This window comes from Sorex fumeus, unplaced genomic scaffold, assembly GCF_029834395.1.
Source record: "Sorex fumeus unplaced genomic scaffold, SorFum_2.1 ptg000041l, whole genome shotgun sequence".
NCBI classification, from domain to species: Eukaryota; Metazoa; Chordata; class Mammalia; order Eulipotyphla; family Soricidae; genus Sorex; species Sorex fumeus.
The window spans coordinates 6,195,753-6,213,220 of record NW_026606098.1 but is presented as its reverse complement, the minus strand read 5'-3'; the positions used below and the strand labels follow the sequence as shown (position 1 = coordinate 6,213,220).

Genomic DNA, 17,468 nt, shown 5'->3' with positions numbered 1-17,468 from the left:
AGTAGGAGAAGAGAGAAAGGAACCGAGCAAAGTGTGAGGGAGGCATTTACTAGATTATTCTGAAAGCTTCCAGGTCCAAACAATGGCAGGGCTCCATTTCTGGGGGCAGGGAAGGGGTGTGTCATGCACTCAGGAGAGCATCCCAGTGCACGTGGCCCCAGCAGGACCAGGAGGGTCCTTCTGGCTGCAGCTCAGCCTCCAAGGAGACCCCACTTTCTCCAGCTCCTCTCTGCTCCTCAGTGATCTTCTCCCCTTGCTTCCCACAAGTGGGGAGAGTATCAGCTGTGGCAAGTCCAGGACCGTGGAGACTGGATAGGTCCTATCATCCTAGTCCATCCCATGCTCCCAGGACCCCTGAAGAGGGCTGGGCCTCAGAAACCCCTGGACCCACACCTGCACATTCTGGCACCCTCTCCCAACATCTGGCCGCCTGTCTTCAGGAGAAGCACTTCAACCAAACATGTGCCCCCCACCCCCGCCATGACCTCACATTTCTTATTGAGCCCACAAGTCTGAGGGAGAGAATTTCTGGCCTGGAGAACTCTGGCTCACAGTGAATTTTTACCTTCAGTGGCTCCTAGAGCTGCTCACTGCTCTACATGACTATTCTCATGCACCAAGAGGGACAGCAGGTATCACACTCCCACGGCCCCATAAAGAGCAAAGACATGACACTGCAAGCTAATTCCCACACCCTCACTAAGGGCCAGACTTGTACTGCACAGGCAGTGCTCAGGAAGCCTGGGGCCACCCCTGGCAGTGCTGAGGTGGGGAGCACATGTGGTTCTGGGAATCAAACTGATCTCCTGGCCCCAGGCTCTGGCAATGAGACCTGCATGCAATCAGCAGAAGCAAGAGTGAGAAAGGCTACGGCAGCAGCCACGCAGCCTTCTGAGGGGAAGAGGACAGACTTTACATCATCAGTGTTTAAAGGCCAGAGAAATGACAAACCCTACTGCCGCTAAACACAACGCAACAGCACTCATGATGAGAAATGATAATCTAGCACTTCAAAATGTATTAGAAACATTAAGATAATGAAGTCAGATGAAAAATCATAAATCAGAACTAGAAAAACTGAAAAATGACATCATGAAAGTCAGATAAGAATCTGGAAGAAAAATATTTCAAAAATCAAGAAGAAACGAGAAGACACACACATTCCAGTAAGGAAAGGGGAAGAGAGAGAAGATGGTGCTGGCGCTGGAGAGAAGTGTGGGAGCAGCAGGGGCCCGGCGGAGGCGGCTGCAGTCAGAGTCCTCGCGGCTCTCTCCACGTCTGCAGAGCTGTGCAGAAGGCACGGTGCCACACTGGTTCAAGGTTCCAGGGCAGGAGCTTTCTATCGGATACTATAGCTCCTGGGGATGGTCAGGAAGACTCTACACTTCCCATACACTCAATCAGCTCCTGAAATATTCCAGTTCTGCAGACTATAAAATTTTCCATGCCCCAGGTCCACGTAAGCCAGGAATGTACAGCAAGGGCATGTGTGCGCACGGATGCCTGCCCCATGCTGGTCACAGCTCTCCTACAACTGCCCATGTATTGCTGAGGCCATGCTCTTATTTAGTTTTTCTAGATAATGTTCCACTGCATCTAGACGTTCCCATTTCTTTGCACTGCTCTTTTGAGTTTACTAGAATCACACTTGGGGCCTGCCAGGTGTGGCCCCAAAACCAAAAACAAAAAACAACTCACACTTGCAGTTACATCTTCTTTCTAGTAAGTCAAGTTTTATTTTTATTTTGTTTATTTTTGTTTGTTTGTGGGCCACACCTAGCAGTGCTCAAGGAATACTCCTGGCTCTGTGCTTAAGGATCACTCCTGGTGGACTTGGGGAAGAAACCATTTGTGATGCTGGGAATTGAACTGGGGTTGGCTATCTTTGTGCAAGGCAAGTACTCTCACAGGTGTACTATTGCTCCAGTCCTAGTGAGTCAAATTTTAATCATTTGCCTTGCCCCCACCATGATCAAAGTTTAGATTTTTATGATCCTTTCAGAGAATTTATTTCACTAAACAACAATTTGTCATGTTCTACTATTTTCATCTGTACTTTTATCTTTACCTGGGTTATTTCTGGTTATAATTTAATGGTAATTTCCCAAGTTTTGTACTTTATGATTTCCACTACTGAAACTAAAATTTTCTTTAAATTAAGTACATGGTAAATATATTTGTGAATGGTCCTGGTGAGGAAGGAAGGAAGGAAATAAACTATTCTGTGCTAGAGAATATGTTAACAATGCTATTCAAATCCTTAATAACCATAGGATATTTCTTCTCTTCCTGATTTTTCTATAAAAGCTTCCATTATAAAGATACTGGTATTGTCCATTTCCTATTCTTAGAAGTTTTTTTCTTCATGAATTTTACATCTCTGTCATCATATACATAAAAGTTCATGAATATCATGTCTTCTTAGAGTATCTAATTTATCAAAATGAAGTTCTCTTTGTCCCATTTAAATCTTTTTCTTGAAAAAATACTGTTGTTGGGCCTGTTTTCCAGTTATTGGCATTCGTTTACATCTTCATAGCATTAAAGTTCTCTTTCTGTGTCATCTTTAAGACTGCTAAAGCTTTGCTTTTTAATGGACGTTTCCACTGAGCCTACATGAAGTGGTGCCTTAGGCATTTCCCATGATCTTGAGTCCACCCCTTGGTGAGTTGATCACTTTTCTTTGTCCAGAATTTTCCCCGGCATGATGCATGTGTACAGTCTGCCCTGTGACAAGAACTCCTTGTAAACTGTTAGCATGCTGACCAAGAGTGTGCAAATATCACATGCTTGAACAGTACCCACATATTCCCCGAGAACAACCTGAATTTTAATAATCCTTTACCTTTCTCATCGCTAGACACACATACTATTCAACAACCACCTGACCTTGCATTGGAGCTACATCAGCCACTATCAGCGCTAGGTATGCAGGCTGGCTTCCTTTCCGCCACCACTAGGGGGTGCACACACCATTCCGTTTATGGACATCTTAAATTTGCTTCATTTTGTCAGTGTCTGAGTCCTTGCCCTTCAGGGAACAAGATTCCTTTGCCTCTATTTGAATTCTACGTTGGTTGTGCCTAAAATTTCAGGTTTGCAATCATTTTTTTGCCTAGTACTGTGAAGATATCACTCTAATTAATTCTAGATTACAAATGTGTCCTTGAGAAATTGGATGCCAAGCACAGCAGACTTGTTTCTCTTGCCAAGGCGTTCTCAGGGCAACTTCTGACATTCTCATCAGCACTGCGTCAGCATCAGCCGTGCTCTGAGGATGGGATCTAGCTTTTTCCACTATCTTCTCTCTTGTCTCTGAGATGCCTATATAGCACATACGATCCTCAAACTCAAGTTGGCCTCCCATTCTCTCACACCCCACCACCTGTCCTGATTCTAGAACAGTCCTTGTCTTACTTCAATTGTAATTTCTGTCTGTGCTGTAGCTCCTGATGCTCTTTTTCATTTTGACTTTACTCTACTCTCCTTGGTTGTTTCTTTTGAAGGAGCAGCATTCTATTGACATGTGTTCTAACTCTCCCCTGGCCCCTTTGCCCACACTTGGTGCTTTTCATCAGTTCTCAAAGGGATGACAGTTCTCTGTATTGCCCATGGTGTCACTGTGATGGGTCACCCTTGTCAGGTACTCTGGTTACCTGCACTGTGGGGAGAGGTCTGGCTAGCCTCTGCCTGTCCCCGCCCTCCTACAGAAAGCACATTAACTCAACCCCTTAAGTTGCTGATTCCAGATCCCAAACGTGGGCTACAGTTCTCCATCAGCATCACCAAAGACCCTCACATGTCTTGTGTGGCTTTAATTCCACTAGCTCTCCCTCCCTCTCTCCCGCTCCCTCCTCTCTCTTTCTCTCTCTTTCTCTCTGTCTTGTTTCTCTCAAGGGGGAGCATGAACACAGTCCCCACTACCACAAATTATGCAGTCGAGTTTCCCACATTTTGGGAAACCACTGAGGCCAGCATATCCAGAGTGCCTCACCCTGGGAAAACCATCTTTGTGATTGCGCTATCTCTCCTGCCAGGTAACTATAACACTACCTGTTTCTATTTCAATAAGTAAAATTGTCTAATGCTCCAATATAGTTACTTGTTTCCTAGCATGTCAGAAATTTCTGTTGTGTTGTCTCAAAATGTTTTTTGAGGATTCTGGTAGAATTAATTAATGAATGTTCCTAATAGCCCCCAAGTTCTATCTGCAGAAGACGGATTTATGATGTCTTCCTAAAAAGAAAAAAAAAATTTTTATTTTTTTCTTCTCACAGTGCTAAAGAACCCGAAGATTAGAACCATCCCTTGAAAGTTCTGCTGCTCAAAGAAATTTTCAGAGCCTTCGCCAGCCTTGGGCCTCACCTAGGAGGAGTGTGGAGGCGTAGGTTGCTGTTTAGGGAAACAGAGGAGGAGAAGCGGCTGCAAGCAGGGAGGGGCCTCCGGTGGGGGCCCAGCAGCCCTCCAAGCTGGCAGGAGCAGTCCGCCCCATTGGGGCTTTTTGTCACTGAAGACTCACCCTGCAATTTCCCTGTTGGCTGTGATTACCCCTGTCACTACATAACACTCGCTTGCTGAAGTGGCTGGCATTCTCCATGGAAACCAGGACTGGCCCTAACTTGCAGCAGGCTCAGTACCATCTACTTGGACTATCGACTTGGGGATTAACTCACATTGCCAACCATAGCCACTGTCCCCCTTTTCTCTCCTAGGTCATACCTGAGGCACCCTCTCTGCTCTCTGCCCTCAAGCTCCTGGCTCCCCAGGTCCTCCCTCACATATCCTCCTTTCTTGGTACAAGTTACCACCTACTAAGCTGTAACTCTGGGGTACGAAGGGGTGCGGTTTCTTGGGATGTTTGAGCCCCCAGTTCGGGCCCAGCACTTTATGGCCCCAAGCAGTTGGTATAAATCTGGGGGCCCTGGCACCAGATCCAAACCCTCCAACCAGCACTGTCAGGCTAGACAGTAGGGCCAGAAGGAACCTCTGATTGCTATTTGGTCTATTACTCCTGTTACTCTGCAGCAGGTCCTGGGGGCACACATGCCTCTCACTCATACCCACATGCCAGCCACCCCTTTTCCCTGCTCTGGCCACATCCCTCCCATCTCAGTCTCCTCCACAAACTTTAGGCCAAACTTGATAATGAAACTCTCTTTGGTCCAAGAGGGATGTATTGGCAGTGACTGAGGAAGTACAGTGTCACTCTCCAGACTCCTGTGGGAGCCGCCACCCCACCACCAGTCCAAGGGCTGCAGGTGTTCCTCAGTCTCCCCTATGGACCTCACACCCACTTGTACAGAAACAAGCTCCCCTTCCCCCAATCCAGTTTTCCTTAGCCCTTCTGTTCCCCTTCTGCTCACTCCCCCAGATCCCCTGCCCTTGCTGCCCTGAGGCCCCGCTGTTCTCTGTCCATCTCCGGTCCCTCCGAGGAGGACAGAAGGGAGTCCTATGCACTCATGGCTGACTCCCAGCACCCTTGTTCCACAGTGTCTCTCTGGCTCAGCTCTAGCTACTCGCTGCTTTCAGGGTTGGGGTTCCCAGACCCCACACAGAAGGAGTGCTCTTAGGTGAGTCTTTCCTGCCTCTCTGTCGCTCCCCAGCTGGCATGTGTTTCTTGGCAAAAACCACACAGTCCAACTTGGCAAAGTATCTCCCATGGCCCAAAGCAAACTACAACCTGCCTTTTGTGGCCTCTCCGCCATCTGAGGGGAAAGTCCCTAGAGTGCCCTGATCCCTCCCTCAGGAATCCACACTGGTCCTTGTAGGACACCTGGAGACCAAGCTCTCCTGGTCTGTGCCCCCTTCCCACCACTTGTATGCCACCTCCCTAGTGGCTCCACTTCCACCCCTAAGCCAGGATGCCCCTGCACCCTGCACTCCTGGCATCTGTGGGGATGCTGCCCTGAGTCCTTGCTGGGTCCGTGCTGATTCCTCCACGCAGGCCCCACAGTCGCAGCAACCATGTGTTCTCTCACTCAGTCCAGCTCTCCCCTGCCCTCCTCTCTTCCCCCCAGAGGTCATCTCCATTCCTCTCTGCTGCCCACCGGCTCACTGGAGTTCCAAGAGCCCCACTCCTGCATCACGCAGCTAGACTGTTTAATCTAGAGTGGCCGTGGCCCCTGGAAAGGTTTTGGTCCTGCGGCTGGAGAGCAACCACTGCCATCTGCCCCACCCCCTGCCCTGATCCAAGCAGGACAGTGGCACAAGGCAGGGGGACCCAAACACAGACTCGGCCATCCAGGCTGCTCAGTGCATCACACGCCTGGGGGCCGAGTGCAACTAAAAGGAAGTCGGGGGTCAGGGTGCAGTTCAGGGAAGCATGGGGAGCAACTGAGTGAGGATGAGGTCTGATGGGGAGGGGAGATGAAGTCCCGGGCCGAGGGGGTGACCAGCAGGCACTGAGGTGGGCACAGGCAGGGCACAGTGGGCAAGCGGACCAGGAGAGGCAGGGACACAGGTGAGGGCTGCGGGCGGGTCACCAGCAGGGGAGACGAGAGTACCTGGGAGGGAGCGGCTCCTTCTCCCGGCCCGAGGCCGCCTGGCCCGCCAGCCCACCTGCTCCCCGGAGGGAGGCCACTGTCCATCTACCAAAAAGCAAGGGAGAAGCATCACGTTACCGGTGCACTCACAATGCTACCTTCAGGCCCTCCATGAAGTTCTCTCATCCCCAGGGCTGCTCCCCCAACATTGGGCTCCCAGGACACCCCGCAGACCTGAAAATACCTTAGGGCTATCAGCAAGGGCCACCTGTGCTCTTGCCCAGCATGCTGAGGAGGCCCCATGCAAGTGGTTCCAAGCCCTGCCTCAGCTCTGGCCCACTCAAACATTCCCCCCTCCCCCAACACCAGGCCCCTCCAGAGAGCATGCAGGGAAGCAGCCAAGGTACCGGGTACGCTGGGAACCCCGGTCTGTGGATGGCCTCACCTGCCCAGAGGAAAACCTATTCTAGGCCCAACTTCCACCCACTGGGAAGCTGCAGAAACACCAAAAAACTCAAAGGAAGCCTCAAGAGCCCATCATGACCCCAATCCTTTCAAATGATCCACAAACAGGCACCAAAAGATGCAAACGTGTAGCTTTGAGGGGGGGAGGGGGGGAATGGTGCTGTAGGCACCAGATTCACTCTCCTGCCCAACACTGGTCAGCTCAGAAGCATGTTTATGTCACACCACTTCCCGGAGAGCACCAAGGCCTGTGACGGGAGAATGACAAAGGGGCCACATCTCACCCTGGGAGATATCAAGGAATCCAGGGAATCATCCTAGAACCGATCCCCAGAATCCATCCCAGGGTTGCTGGCTTTCTGGGACCCACGTGTTCATGAGGAGGGAACAGAGGTATAATTCCTTCCGAGACTGGTAAATTTAGGACACAATGCTATTTACAGCATTTTAATGACTATTATTCTGTGTCCCTTTTATGGAGGAGCAGTAAAGATGCCAGAACATTCTCTGCTCTGCCGTGCTCTCCTAAGTGGTGGGTGAATGATTTCACTGCATAGTTCAGGTTCCTCAATTACCAAACAATATTAATTTAGCACAAGTTTAGAACAAACTTGGCTATCCATGTACTTTCTTTTATAAACAGCAGTAACTGTTCAAACTGTTCTCAGTCACACCAAGTTTCCCTGACTGCCCACCTACAGAGAGACAGCTGAAAAGGAAGCCAGTTCTACTCCTGAGCTGCCAGATGCCATGTCCCTGTCTGCCTGAGTGTATTCAGAAATCTGGACTCATGGGCAGAAGTGCCCAGGCATGGTCTACAGTTGGCAGGAGATTCTTTACCATCAGTTCTTAGTAGAATGGCCTGACTCAAGACATTCAAAGGTTTCTCAGCATGGGATGGGAAACACCAGCTTCAGTTTAAGAGAAGCTACACAAAAGTTTCTCCACCCAACTCTCTGCAAATGACATCCCATTGACACTTCCCTAAGGTTAAATGCCACCCTCTCACACCATTTGCTCTCCAGCATTTTTATATTTGACTAGCTGGGAGGTGGAAAATGGTGCCTGCTCAGTTTGAGAAAGACTGCTCCACTACATGGCTTCACTGAGCTGAGAGTTGGGGGTTGCATTCCCTCCTCTACTCTCTAACAGACATCTACATACAGACATCTACGTACACTCCAGAAAGAGACGGCAATCTGTGGCTCTGTTTCTGGTAATCTTCGAGTGGTGCTCCGAATGCCACGGCAGTGCTGATACTCAGCCTCACAAAGATACATGTGGACTGACATGCGCTGTCACTGTGCTGCCCCCACCCCTGCTGCCCCCAGACCTTCTGCAGAAGGAAAACTCTGGTCTGACAACTTCCTGTTCACCAGTACTGAGGGGTCCCCTCCAGTGTCTCTGACCTCTCACCCCTCACTCCGAGTTCTCACTGGGGTCTGGCTTCACCTTGGAGTTCTTGCTCCAATGGCTTCTGAGAATTGCTTTCCCTACATCTTGTGTTGTTTGAAATGTTTTATTCTGAATCCCTTCTTTCCTAAAGATTCTGAAGACTTCGCTACATTTGTGACTATGGAAATTGCTGTGGAAACACCTTGGATGGCAGATGACATATAGATGACATAATTAGAAGACATAAATAGAAAATGTACACAGAAAACATAAATAGAAAAGTGGATAATACACATGGACAAAAGTACTTTACAGAAGCGATTCATAGGTCCACATGGCAAATAGATACCCAGAAAGATGCTCATTCCATTTGTATTCATGCAAATTCAAAAATAGATGTAAATACACACCCACTAGACTACCAAAAATAGAATAGTCTGGCAATACCTTGCCAAGTGTTGGCAAGGACCAAGAGTTCTTAAACACCTTCCAGTCACATCAGCTGTTATTTTGCTCTGAAACACCTACTACACAGGAAAAGATTGTACCCACTAATTGTAAGGGGAAATTATGATGCATTTGATCCCAATGAAAGATAACAAAACAATTTTCATAGGCAGAAAAATATATCAATTGAACCAGTGAAACAAACTTACAAAAGTGACAATAACTCAGAAGCAAGTAAGCACAGTTTGCACTTGTGTCTCGGAAAGTGGCTCACCTCCAAGAGCAGGACAGGCCTTGTCTGGGGCACCAGACTCTGGAAGGCATGCTGACCTTGCTGCACTATTTTCTTCACCAATTTAGAGAAAATCTGAGATTCCAGGTTAGTTCCATGCTGGATGCATTTATGCATAGAGTTACAGCCCAGCAACACACCAGTAGGGCAATAAGATGGCATAAGGAAGCGCCAAGACACACAGTTCAGAATCCCCCCAAAGTATGACGGAGATCACTCATCCATCACAGTGCTGTACTACACAGATCCAGATCTGGTTTCAGGTGGGAAAGGCTGAATGGAGGGAATGGGGCACAGCACTCCGTAGAGTAGAAGAGGTTAAGAAGGAAAGTGAAAGGGAAAGATGTGTTCCAAAACCTGGTGTCCTGTTGAAGAGAACAGTGTGTTACCTAATGTAAATCTGAGTTTGCTGGAGTGAGAACCAACAATGAAATGCCCAAACTGCAGCAGCTCAGGAAAAAGGTGTGTGAAGCATTTCTCCCTGAGCTGCCTGCACAAGAAGAGTGGATGGCACAAGACACAGAGCACAAGGCACAGCACAGAACATGGGCACGGGGCACTGAATACAGAGCACAGGGCACAGCACAGGCACAGGGCACAGGGCACAGCATAGGGCACAGAGAAGGAAAGAGCAAGCATGGGCACAGGGCACTGAGCATCAGCACAGAGCTTGGGCACGAGGCATGCTGGAAGCAGAGGAGGAAGGGACATATCTAAAGCAGAGGAAGGGGAATGGAGACTTTGCCTTTCATTTCTAACCACCAATGACATGCTGTGCTACAAACACCCTGTCTTGTTTGTTCACCTGTTTTTCATTTACTCATTTTGGGGAGGGATGTTCAAAGCATCTAGCTTGGTGGCTCATCCAAGCTTCAAAGAACTCCATGACCTTTCTCTTTCCTGTTCCCCCACTCAACAGGCTATTTTCTGTGGAGCTCTGATTGCCCCCAGCATTTGCTGGCATCACCCATTCACCCTGCTCTGGGGCCCCAACAGGGAACCCAGTTATCTGACGTGTTCTTCTTCTGCAGTACATGCTGATCATTCAGGAATCTCAGCTCCCTGCTTCTAGTTCTACACCGTCCATTAGTTTTTGTTTTTGTGATTTACAAATGACTATTTCACTTTAAGTTCTCTATTTTTTCATATATTTTTTAATCTATTCCTTATTTTCTAAAACTTACTCATTTTGGTTATCTTAACGTTCTTCTCTGGTAGTGCAGATAAATTATCGGTGGGTCTATTTCTCACCATTTTGACCTTTTGCTCATTCATCCTGGTTTTAACTTATGTAAAAAGTTACCACTGGAGGATCAGGGAACTAGCTCAAAAGGCAGAAGCACATGGGTTGTGAGGTTGTGTGAGTACTGCTGGAGGGAGGGAGCTGGTGGAACTGCCAGGAGTGACCCCCAAATTTCCTAAACACTTTTTGAGGTTCCCCACAAGATACTGGACATGGTGGTTAAAAATGGTTTAGGCTCTGGACAGTGTTATCTTATTCCCAAGAGTAAAGGTAAAGGTAAAGGCCCTCCCGTTGATCGTCGATTTGCTCGAGCGGGCCCAGTAACGTCTCCATTGGAGACTTTGTTGTTACTGTGTCTGGCATATCGGATACTCTCGGTAGCTTCCCAAGAGTAATGCTCCCTTTTTGGAAAAAGAAAAATAATCCATTCAACTACCACTACACATATAGTAAGTGCACATATTTTAAGTAGGCAAACCAAAGTGTTTTATCACATACATATATCCTGAAACTATTTATAATCATGATAATGAACAGACTCTCAAATGATTCCTATGGTCATTTGCAATTCCTTATCCTCTTTTCTTTGCACCACCCCATCCAGAAACAAAAAAAGAACAAAACAAAAAAACAAAACTCACTATTTGCTACGGACACTGTAAAAAGTTCTGTCTTCTTTAAAGTTTACATAAATAAAATCATACACTGTAAATATTTTTGATCTGGTTATTTGTCACTTGTCACTTGTCATCCTGTTGTTCATCGATTTGCTTGAGCGGGCACTAGTAACGTCTCCATTCGTCCTGTCACGTGATGGTATAGCCCAATGGCATATTGGGGGCTCTTTCAGGCTGAGGGGAATGAGACCCATTATTGTTACTGTTTTTGGCATATCGAATATGTCACGGGTAGCTTGCCGGGCTCTGCCATACAGGCGGAATACTCTCGGTAGCTTGCCAAGAGGGATGGAGGCTTTTGTGGCCTCCAGGAAATACTGCCTACTTGTACTTAGTGTAATTCTGCTGAGATTCCAGAATGTTGAGTTTATCATGGTCACAGTTGTGCATATGTTCACATAGAATGGAGAATAAAACAAACCACTGCAGGCTTTCCTGCTTAGCGGTTTGTACAGACACATGCTTTCTGTGCTTTTGAGTAAACAGCCAATGGTGGAATGACTAGAGGGATATGTTATGGGCTTTAAGTTGTTTGCTAAACATTTTAGTTCACCACAAGCCATAAGAGATATTCTCTATCCTGCCAGTACTTGATGTGGTGGTTCATGCCAAGAGAAGTCTCACTGGATTTAATTTGAATTCTCTAATGAAAAAATGATATCAAACATCTTTTCATGTACTTATTTACCATCAACTTTTTTTCTTCGGTGAAGTGAATGCTCAGATATTTGTTTTTTTTTAATTAAAAATTTTTAATTGAATTACTGTGAGATACAGTTACAATCTTTCATATTTGAGTTACAATCACACAATGTTCAAACACCCATCCCTCCACCAGTGCACATTTCCCACCACCAATCTCCCCAGTGTACCCCCCACTTTCCCACCCTCCCCCTGCCTCCCTGGCAGACAATTTACCCCATACTCTCTCTCTACTTTTGGGAATTAGGATTTTCAATACAGATACTGAGAGGTATATTTTGTCTTCTTAAGCTGAATATCTCTGTTCCTCCCAAATGAGGTTAGGATAAACACTTGGTATCCTGAACTTTGACAAATAATGGAAAAGAATCAAGCAGTTTATCTGCTTTTTCTCAACACCCAAATGTTGCTATGAGGAAATTTCTTTTTTTTTTAAATGTTTATTAGTGAAACACCATGAGGTACAGTTGTAGACTTACAAATTTTTATGCTTGGGTTTGGGTTATTTTAAAGTATGCCATCTCTTTACTATTCCTCTTTTAGACTTTCTAATACATTCTGGATACATTAGATATTTAAATACTTGCTCTTAGTCTGTGGCTTGTCTTTCCTTTTGTCTATTGAAGTAGATTAAAAAATTATTTTATTGGGCCCTCGGTGACGAGACACGTGGGGCCTCTTGGGATGGTGGTGGAGCTGGCCCTCTCCTCCCCGTCCCAACGAGACTCCAAGTCACCACCTACTAATGGCTTTTCTGACTCCTGATCAAGCTGCTTAATGGCCATGATCCCAGAGACTCAGGAACAAATCTCAGAACCCAGCATGTTTTGGCAGAAATCCCTCCAGATTTAACTGTTAAAATTTCAGAATCTCAAAATCGCACAGCTACTACTGCAGCTGCACAACATCATATGTTATTCATAACCAGCAATAGAAAACAAATTGTCAATTATTGCCTTTTCGGCAGATCTGAGTGTTGGGGTAAAATCCCAAATAATAATGGTGGGTCAGGTGTCAAAATATTGAATGTAATCAAGGTAGAGAGAGAGTAATGTGGAAATCATCTGCCCCACAGGTAGGGGGAGGGTTTGGGATGGGGGGTATACTGGGGTGTTTGGTGGTGGAGAATGGGCACTGGTGAAGGTATGGGTGTTTCATTGTATGACCAAGACTTAAACCCAAAACTTTATAACTACTCTCACAGTGATTCAATAAATAAAATTATAAAAAATGGAAGAAAAGCAAGGTGGAGTTCATGCCCAATTCAATCAGCCTAATCAGTAGCTGAATAAATAGTAGTACTCTTACATTAAAAAATTAATTTCATGGTCATGGTCATGGTCCTCCCGTTGTTCATCGATTTGCTCGAGCGGGCCCAGTAACGTCTCCATCGTGAGATTTGTTGTTACTGTGTTTGGCATATCGAATACATCACGGGTAGCTTGCCAGGCTCTGCCGTGCGGGTGAGATACTCTCGGTAGCTTGCCGGGGTCTCCGAGAGGGGAGGAGGAATCGAACTCAGGTCGGCCATGTTGACTGCTTGTAAGGCAAATGCCCTGCTGCTGTGCTATCGCTCTGTTTTTAATATCAAAACTAAGAAAACTGGCTAGTGCACGGTCACAAAAAAATCTCTTAGTATTGAAGCAGTAGTATAGCAGGTAGGCACTTGCCTTGCATGTAGCTGACCCAGTTTCAATCCCCAGCATCCCATATGGTCCCTTGAACTTGCAAGTAGTGATTCGTGAGCATAGAACCATGAGCAGTCCCTGCGTTTTGACAGGTGTAACATGCCCTCCCCTCAAAAAAATCCCTTGACACCAGAGGCAAACCCAGGGGCAGCAGCTGGCTTTGGGGTCCAGCGTGGGGATACCTTGGTACTCAGGATCTCCATCCAGCCGCCCCCAACCCCAAGTCAGGATTATCCCTGCCCACAAAGAACTTTAATATGTGGCCACTGTGCTTTTATTTCTTCAACTCTCCAGAATTCACCACGAGTATACAAAGACCACCTAACTTTAGTGACCTAGCCACACAAAAATTAAAAAGGAACAACTTCAACTGCAATAACACAATGGAGAAACAACACAGAACCCCACCACACTTACTCAGTAAAGCTGGTAGCCCAGAAGACTCAACCAGGAATAAGGAATTTAGAGAGGAATTGAGGATGCTTAAGAAGCTCAAAGAAACAATGCAATGTATGTGTAAAACACAAGAGGATATGAGAGTAGAAATGACGAAACTATAAACAGAATGACAGATCTGAAAAACCCAAATAAAAACAAAATAAAACAAAACAAAACAAAACAAAAAACATTCACTGGAAGACCTCAGCAGCAGAGTAACAGCTGCTGGGGGCAGAGTCACTGAGCTCCAAGATCAAGTGACTCTGGGGCCAGGATGGGATATCTCCCCAAACCTCCCTGTACTTCTGGAAGCCTTGGCAGTCACACCATACCCCAAAGATCAAGTTCAGAAAACCTCCAAACAACAGCAGATGATGGGGGCGGGGAGGAAGCCTCAAAATAAACACAGCTGACAAGAGAACTTTGGGGTGATTTCAAGAAGAACAACATAAAAATCAGTGGGGACCCAGAAGGGCAGGGAGGCAACCTTGATGAAGTAGCCACATTCAAAGACATCATTGCTGAGAAGTTCCCAGAGCTGAAGACTCTATGCACTCAGATCCAGGAAGCCCAAACTGTCCCAGCTAAAAGAGACACAAGTAAAAATACTCAAAGACACATTCTAATCAGAATGATGGAAACCATAGATAGAAATAGAACATTGAAAGCAGTAAGATCAAGAAGGAAATTATATATAAAGGAGAGTCCTTAAGATTTACTGCAGGGCTGGAGCAATAGTACAGTGGGTAGGGCATCTGCCTTGCACGTGGCTGACCCCAGTTCAATCCCCAACATCCCATGCGGTCCCCACAACACCACCAGGAGTAATTCTTGAATTCAGAGCCAGGAGTAACCCCTGAGCACTGCTGGGTGTGACCCAAAAAGCACACACACTCAAAAAAATTTACTGCAGATTTATCAAACTCTCTGGGCCCAAAGATAGTAGCAAGAGATAGTAAACAAACAAAAGAAAAACAAAAATCCTCAATGAAATGAATACCTTGGAGTATGGTGCCGCCAGCAGGTCAACCTGTACCTATGGGGCAAGTGCATCAGTAGCCTGATGGTGCCTTCAGGCTTCCTGATACCCCCAAACTGCCACTGTGCCTCTGGCTGGACTCCAACAACTCAGGACCAAGTTTACCAAGAAATTAAACATCCAAAAGTTAGGCATGTGGGAGCCACACCCACAAACCACCTCCAGATCAGCTATACAAGCTCATTTATTGGCCTTATTTCAGTGACGCAGAGATTAGTCTTGAAAGAGATCAAAAGCCACAGTTAATCTCACAACTGAACATAGCTAAACAGACCAGGGTAAATCCAAAGGAGGTGGATCCAAAGCAGAGCTCCCGGCAGCCACTTGCCTCCACATCCAAAATCGCTTCCATATCCCCAGCCTGACTGACTGACTGTCTCAGGACAAGATGTAACCTGTTGAAAATTCTGGTATGTGGGTTTTTATGATGGAAGTCTCCAGGTTTTCTCGGGGCCAGGATGGGATATCTCCCCAAACCTCCCTGTACTTCTGGAAGCCTTGGCAGTCACACCATACCCCAAAGCTGTCACCCAATTGAAAAGCACTACAGCCTTACTGTCCCAATAAAAATACCAAATGCCCTGAACAAATACCATGACCTCTTAGCACCTGTATTGCAAACCATAATGCACAAAAGGAAAAGGAGAGAGAGAGCAAGAAGGAAAGTGCCTTGCATAGATGGAGGCTGGGGGTGGGGGGTGGGGGCTTGGGGGATGGTGGTGGGGAAACGGGACTATTGGTAGTGGGAAATGTACACTGGTGGAGGGATGGGTGCTGGATCATTGTATGACTGTAAGCTAATCATGAACAACTTTACAATGGTCTATCTCACATCGGATATCCAATTAAGAATTTTTTTTTTAAAAAAAGTAATGCGGAGTTCATGCCTAATTCAATCAGCTTAAGCAATGGCTGAATAAATAGTAGTACTTTTACATTGATAAAAAAGAAAAAGTAAAATAAATGAACACCTCACCACTAATACTTTACCCAGGTAGGTTCTTATCCAGATTTGAAGAAAGAACACACAACTTCACAGAGAAACAACAACTTGGAATTTCATAGACTCAAAACAATCACTACAAGAACTAAGCAGGCTACTTTAAATACAAGACAAGCCCCGCAAACACGCCAAACTCCTGAAGAAAGATGGCACAAAACTCCATGACAATCGTCTCTAATGTCAATAGGCTAGATGCTCCAATTAAGAGACAGAATGCCAGGATGAATTAGAAATTTAACCCAACATTCTACTTCCTACAAGAAACAATTTGAACAATTAGAGCAAACATAGACTAAGAGTCAAAGGTTGGAAGACAATTAATTCTTCAGGAAAACAAACAAAATACTCAAAAAGGCCAGGATGGCCAAACTAATATCATACAACAAAGACTTCAGGCTGCAAACGGTTATAAGAGGCAGCGAAGATCATTTATTATTATTATTATTAGTGAAACACCATGAGGTACAGTTTTAGACTTACAAGTTGTTGTGCTTTGGTTTCAGTTATACAATGATCGAGTACCCATCCCACCACCAGTGCCCATTCTCCACCCCCACCAATCCCAGTATCCCTCCCACCCCTCCTATCCCCCATCCCACTCTGCCTCTGTGGCAGGGCACTCCCTTTTGTTCTATCTCTCCTTTTGACTGCTGTGGTCTGCAGAAGAGACATTGGGTGGCAATCATGTTCTGTCTGTAGACTACATTCAGCATGCATCTCCCATCCTGGGTGGATCTTTCCAGCACCCTTTATTTGGTGTTCCCTTCTCTATCTGAGCTGCCTTTGCCCCTACAGTGTGCGGCTGGCTTCTAAGCCATGGAGTGAACAACCTGGTATTTATCACAGCTGCTATTAGGTGTTAGTCTCTTATTTTGTTACTTTATGTTATCCAGATGAATGCTATCTTTCTATATCTGTCCCTCTCTTTCTGACTCATTTCACTTAGCATATTTTCCATGCAGTACCACTTGTATGTAAATTTCCTGACTTCATTTTTTCTAACTGCTACATAGTACTCCATTGTGTAGATGTACCAAAGTTTCTTTAACCAGTCATCTGTTCTCGGGCACTCAGGTTTTTTCCATATTCTAGCTATTGTAAAGAGTGCTACAATGAACAAACAAGTGCAGATGTCACTTCGACTATACTTTTTTGCCCCTCTGGGGTATATTCCAAGGAGTGGTATTGCTGGGTCAAATGGGAGCTCAATTTCTAATTTTTTGAGAATCGTTCATACTGTTTTCCAAAAGGGTTGAACCAGTCAGCATTCCCACCAGCAGTGAAGGAGGGTCCCTTTCTCGCCACATCTGTGCCAACACAGGAAACTTTTGTTCTTTTGAATGTAGGCCAGTCTCTGTGGGAAAGGATATTCTCCAAATACACATACGACAAGGGGTTGATATCAAGGATATACAAAGTACTGGTTGAACTCCACAAGAAGAAAACATCCAACCCCATCAAAAAGTGGGGCAACGAAATGAGCAGAGACTTTCTGAAAGAAGAAATCCGAATGGCTAAAAGGCACATGAGAAAATGCTCTACATCATTAATCATCAGGGAGATGCAGATCAAAACAACAATGAAGATCATTTTTTAA

General features: G+C 45.9%; 1 protein-coding gene and 1 pseudogene across 27 annotated transcripts in view; both read right to left on the bottom strand.

Annotated features, from left to right (window-relative positions):
• The window catches only part of PCBP3 (poly(rC) binding protein 3), a 206,755-nt gene that overhangs the window by 48,340 nt on the left and 140,947 nt on the right, over nucleotides 1-17,468 (bottom strand). For all 27 annotated transcript variants that reach the window (XM_056119398.1, XM_056119404.1, XM_056119399.1 and 24 more), the window contains exon 2: nucleotides 6,504-6,587. The gene's annotated coding sequence lies outside the window, so the exon portion shown is untranslated. The remainder of the gene's footprint in view (nucleotides 1-6,503; nucleotides 6,588-17,468) is intronic.
• On the bottom strand, nucleotides 3,895-4,045 carry LOC130029052 (uncharacterized; annotated as a pseudogene).